Source organism: Mobula hypostoma, chromosome X2 (assembly GCF_963921235.1).
Source record: "Mobula hypostoma chromosome X2, sMobHyp1.1, whole genome shotgun sequence".
Taxonomy (NCBI): Eukaryota; Metazoa; Chordata; class Chondrichthyes; order Myliobatiformes; family Myliobatidae; genus Mobula; species Mobula hypostoma.
The window spans coordinates 15,723,835-15,729,834 of record NC_086129.1 but is presented as its reverse complement, the minus strand read 5'-3'; positions in this window follow the sequence as shown (position 1 = coordinate 15,729,834).

Sequence of the window (6,000 nt, the reverse complement as noted above, 5' to 3'; positions counted from 1 at the left end):
ACTTATTAGGAAACTTTCCTGAACACACTTCACAAACTGTCCCATCTCGTCCTTTTACAGTATGGGAATCCCAGTTAGTATGTGGAATGTTATATACTATATACTAAGACAAACGTTTGACTAACTGACGCTAAATAATACCGGATGTACCTGTTCCGACTTACTTAGTAAGAGAACTTACGTTTTTTTTTCGATCCCGATAACCTACGCACATCCTCCCGTATACTTTAAATCAGTTGTAGATTACTTATAATACCTAATACAATGTAAATGTTATGTAAAATAGTTGTTATACTGCATTGTTTAGGGAATAATGACAAGAAAAAAAAGTCTGTACATGTTTGAACATCAAGTGCTGGAAGAGCACTTCCGGGTTTTCTCGATTCGCGGTTGGTTGAATTCGCGCATGCGAAACTTGCGGATAAGAACTGTATTGTTTTGCCTCCACCACCGTGCACAGCAGTGCATTCCAGGCACCCATCACAGTCTGTGTGGAGAAAAACTTGTGCCACGTATCTCCTTGGAACTTGCCTCATCTCACTTCAACATATGCCTTCAGGTATTATAGATTTTACCTCTAAGGAGAAGATACCAGTTCTCCACTCTGTCTATGCCTCTCATAATCTTACAGACTTCTATTAGGTTTCCCCTCAGCCTCAAATGCTTCAAAGAAAATAACCCAAATTTGTCCAGCCTCTCCTCATAGTACATTCTCTCTAATCCTGGAAGTATCCTAGTGAACCTCTTCTGCATCCTCTCCACAGCGTTCTCATCCTTCCTATAATGGGGCGACCAGAATTGGTGTGGCTTAACTGGAGTTATATAGTGCTCTAGTAGAACGTCCTGACTCTTGAACTCAGTGACTCGACCAATAAAGGCAAACATGTCATATGCCTTCTTTATCAGCCATGAACAGCCACTTTCAGTCAGGTGTAGATTTGGACATCAAGATCCCTCTTTACATTGACCCTGTTAGGGATTCTGCCATTAGCTTTATATTTGATCTCTTAAATTTCAACATCTTCCACATGGCCTGATTAAACTCTCATCTGCTATTTTTCTGCCCATATCTGCAACTGATCTGTATCATGCTGTATCATTTGGCAACTTGCTATGCTAACCACAGTGTCACCCATGTATTATATGTGGACTTACTAACCCACACATTTGCATTTTCATCCAGCTTATTCATATGCCGTATATCACAAACAGAGGTCCTATTATGGATTCTTCCTTCAACTAGAGCAAGACCATTGGCCACTACCTTTTGTCTTCTGTGTACAAGCCAATTCTCAATCCAAATGGCCAGGTTACTGTGGATCCCGTGCACCTTAATCAGCTGAATGAGTCTCCATTGTCTAACACCTTACTGCAACTTCAAAGCTCTGCTTTCCTCAATCACCTTTGTCACCTCCTCAAAGGACTCTCGATCTGCCCCATATAAAGCCGTGCTGACTGTCCCAAATTAGGCTATGCTTTCCCAAATGTCAATAAATTCTATCCCTACAACTTCCCTACCATTGACGTGAGACTCGTCTGTCTCTAGTTTTCATGATTCTCCCTATTTCTGTTTTTGAATGCTGGAGTACCATTAACTATTCACCAGTCTTCTGGGATCTCACCAGTGGCAAGAGAGGACACAAAGATCTTGATCAAGATCTCAGCAATCTCATCTCTCTTAATTTCCTGGATGTATCCCACTGGGCCTTGGGGACTTGTTCACCTTAATTTTTTTTCAAGAGGCCCAACGCTATCTTTATCTCAAAATGACCTAGCAAACTAGCACACTCCACCCTGATCTCATTATGCTCCACATTCATCTCCCTGGGTAATGTTGACACATTTAGGACATCACCCACATCTTCCACCTCCAAGTACATGTTCTCTCCATTATCCTTGCAAGGTCCTACCCTCTCCCTAGTTTTCCTCTTGCTCCTGATGTATACCTTGGAATTCTCCTTCATCCTACTTGTCAAGGACTTTTCATGGCCCCTCCTGGCTCTCCTAATTCTCTTGTAACTTCTGTATAACTCTCAAGGGCTCTGTTTGATCGCAGCATCCTAAACCTTACATACATTTCCTTTTTCTTCTTGACTAATCACACTACCCCTTCCATAGAAGAGGGACACTCTCCTATCCACAATTGCTTGTTAGCAACTGCCTCCCACTATACTCTCTTCTCTCCTGATGCAGGATCTTGACCTAAATCATTGACCGTCCCCTCGCCTCCACAGATGCTGCCTGACCACTGAGTACTTCCAGCAACTAGTTTTTTGCTCCATATCTCAGAATCTGCAGACCCATACATCTGTATAATTCTGTACTGCTCTATAATTCCAAAACTGACATCAGTGAATGTAGTCGAAACCAAACACATACTGTGCACCCTGGAATAACTTCCAACTAGGCGCATTTTATAGGGAATTCTTCCAGCAACTGTCACGTAACCCATGGTGTTATTATTGCACCATTCACTCTGCTAACTTTTTACGCATGCCCATTTTCAGCTGTGGAAACTTCATATTCTGATATTCCATGGTCTGTCTGCTTATTTTTCAGCGTGTTCCCAGCATGTACTGAAATTGTCCTCGTGATCGCAGTATTTGGGCTGAAGAAGAAGCCATTTTGATTATCCTGCACCTCCTCTCTAAACAAACTGGAGGTTGACCCTGGAATGGCAGTAGAAGATCACTTTAAAATGCAGTGTGCATTTGACAATGGGTATTGACAACATTTATAGAACTTCAGCATTTCACCAAATTATGTTACATGGATTTCTCTTATTCTATTATGGACCTTATCGTCTCCAAGACAAAACATGTTATCCTCCATTATAGACTGTGTGCATCAATGTCTCCATGATAAAGTATGTGTTACTCTTTTTATCTTTTCCAGAATGTACAGCTTGTATGTGGAACTTTCCTGTCTTTTTCCCCATTACAGAACTGTTACAAGAATCTCACCCCTTGTAATAATGATCAGTGAGGCACAGAGAATCTGTATTTATCGACAAGTAACTTATTATTTCAACTAAAAAGAACATGGGTTCATACCTGATCCACCTGTGCACTCCCTACTAGAACCCCTGACACTCCATGAACAGGCAACGAAGAGAAAAGGTATTACCCGGAAAAGGAGTGTACATTGGCCAGGCGTTCCTCGTGATCCCGATCTCCACGTGTCCGTGGGGTCCTCCTTATCCACAATGTTTGGTCTCTGGCTGCTGGAGAATTATTGCTCCTATGTTTTTGGAGCTCCTGACTCTTATACTGTTCCTCATCATTTGAACCATTGGATCTCCATCCCATTGGCTCAAGGTCACCTGACCTACCTGGGTCACCTTCTTACTAGTCATTGTACAGGGCTACAAACTAACATTGTTCCATAGCTCTGCCTACCCCAGCCTTGTGTATTTGTGTCTTTACACTCTGACTGGTCCAAACCAGTTAAATGAGGCAATCCAGACAGAGTCTAACGAGATTACAGATTGCAGGTCTGGCATTTTACAGAACAAGTAGAGCAGTAGATGTAGTGTATATGGTTTTCAGCAAGGCATTCGATAAGGTACCCCATACATGGCTTATTGAGAAAGTAAGGAGGTATGGGATCCAAGGGGATCTTGCTTTGTGGATCCAGAATTGGCTTGCCCACAGAAGGCAAAGAGTGGTTGTAGACGGGTCATATTCTGCAAGGAAGTTGGTGACCAGTGGTGTGTCTCAGGGATCTGTTCTGGGACCTTTTTGTGATTTTTATAAATGACCTGGATGAGGAACTGGAGGGATAGGTTAGTAAATTTGCTGATGACACAAAGGTTGGGGGTGTTGATAGTATGAAGGGCTGTCAGAGGTTACAGCAGGACATTGATAGGATACAAAACTGGGCTGAGAAGTGGCAGATGGAGTTCATCCCAGATAAGTGTGAGGTGGTTCATTTTGGTAGGTCAAATATGAGGCAGAATATAGTATTAATGGTAAGACTTTTGACAGTGTGGAGGATCAGAGGGATCTTGGGGTCCATGTCCATAGGACACTTAAAGGTACTATGCAGGTTGATTGTGTGGTTAAGGCATACGGTGCATTGGCCTTCATCAATTGTGGGACTGAGTTTAAGAGTCGAGAGGTAATGTTACAGCTATATAGAACCCTGGTTAGACCCCACTTGGAGTACTGTACTCAGTTCTGGTCACCTCACTACAGGAAGGATGTGGAAACTAGAAAGGGTGCAGAGGAGATTTACAAGGATCGGGGAGCATGCCTTATTGTGATAAACCATGTATATATGTTGTAACTCGGTTACCTGTCTGGACACACCCCTCTGCTGACTGCCCCTGTGGCTCCTCCCACAGAATCCTGTATAAAGGTGTTCGCCTTGCCCCTCCCCCTCAGTCCGGGGGGCAGACACTCACTGTGGAGGTCGTATTGTACAGCGAATAAAAGCCTTGCAGTATTTTACCAAACCTCAGTCTTTTGGAGTTATTGAAGGTGCTTCACTTATGAGAATAGGTTGAATGAACTCGGCGTTTTCTCCTTGGAGCGGCGGAGGATGAGAGGTGACCTGATCGGGGTGTATAAGATGATGAGAGGCATTGATTGTATGGATAGTTAGAGGCTTTTTCCCAGGGCTGAAATGGCTAGCACGAGAGGGCACAGTTTTAAGGTGCTTGGAAATGGGTACAGAGGGGATGTTGGAGAGTGGTGAGTGGTATTTTACACAGAGAGTTGTGAGTGCATGGAATGGGCTGAGGGCAACTGTGGTGGTGGTGCCAGATTCAATAGGTTCCTTTAAGAGACTCCTGGATAGGTACATGGAGCTGAGAAAAATAGAGGGCTATGGGTAACCTGAAGTAATTTCTAAAGTAAGTCCATGTTCGGCACAGCATTGTGGGCCGAAGGGCCTGTATTGTGCTGTAGGTTTTCTATATTTCTAAGTAGGTACTCCTCTGAGAATGGTCTCAGGTTTATTGCTTTGATTAGATCGTCCCAGAGTCAAGGATCAGGTCAGAGTCCACTCCCTTTACATAACAAATGGCTACTTGTTTGAGAATGGTCTCAGGTTTAGCAGATCATTACCTGAAGCTTCCTGTGTCCACATTCCATTGGTCCGATTAGATTATCCAAGAGCAAGAGTAAATTTAGAGTCCACAAAAAGGGGAAAACAAAGACAACTGGCTTGTCTGTGTCCCCTGTCCTTGATCAGACTGCAGTTTCTTCTGACCAACAGAACATATTTCTGTCATTGTGTAGGTTGCCACCCCACTCTTATATCACTGCTTGGTATTAGCCCAGGAGAAGGCACCCTACTTGTTCTATTTAATTATTTCTTCAGAAAACTTGGCAAGTGTGGACAGAAGTATTGTAGAAGTATGCTGCAAGCAAATATCAAGTTGCTGCTCTATTGGATGTTAGTAACTCTCATTATGGTGCTGAGCCAGCAGAAGAACAGTTGTAGAATTCACCTTCTGGTGCTACTTGGACATGTCTTCAGCGATGAACCTGGGGTCATAGGGTGTTTCGGGACTTCAATCATCAGACAAACTCGACTAGGCGACCCAGCCGGGGGTGATCAGCCCCCGACTTGTGTCCAAGTGGCGCACTAATCCACAGATCCCTCTCTGGGTCCACAGCCACCGCGAGGCCTTTTCTGCTGCTTCCAGAATGTTCTTGGTGGCTCTTCTGCACTGCAGTCCTTTAACTCCCAGGAGCTTTAGAGTCCACTGTAATGAATGGCCAGCAAAGCCCCAGCACACAACTTCGACTGGCTCACAGCGAGCTCTCCAGCCATTGCTCCAGCATTCTGTAACAAGATCTGTGTATCTAGCCCTCTTGTGCTCATTGGCCTCTTCAATCCGGTCTTCCCAGGGGACATTAAGTTCCAGCATGACCATTTGCTTTGTAGGCTCCGATATTAACACCATGTCTGGGCAGAGCGGAGTGGCTGCGATGTTCTCTGGGAACTTGAGCAGCCTCCGTAGGTCGACTTGGAGCTGCCCGTCTCGTGCAG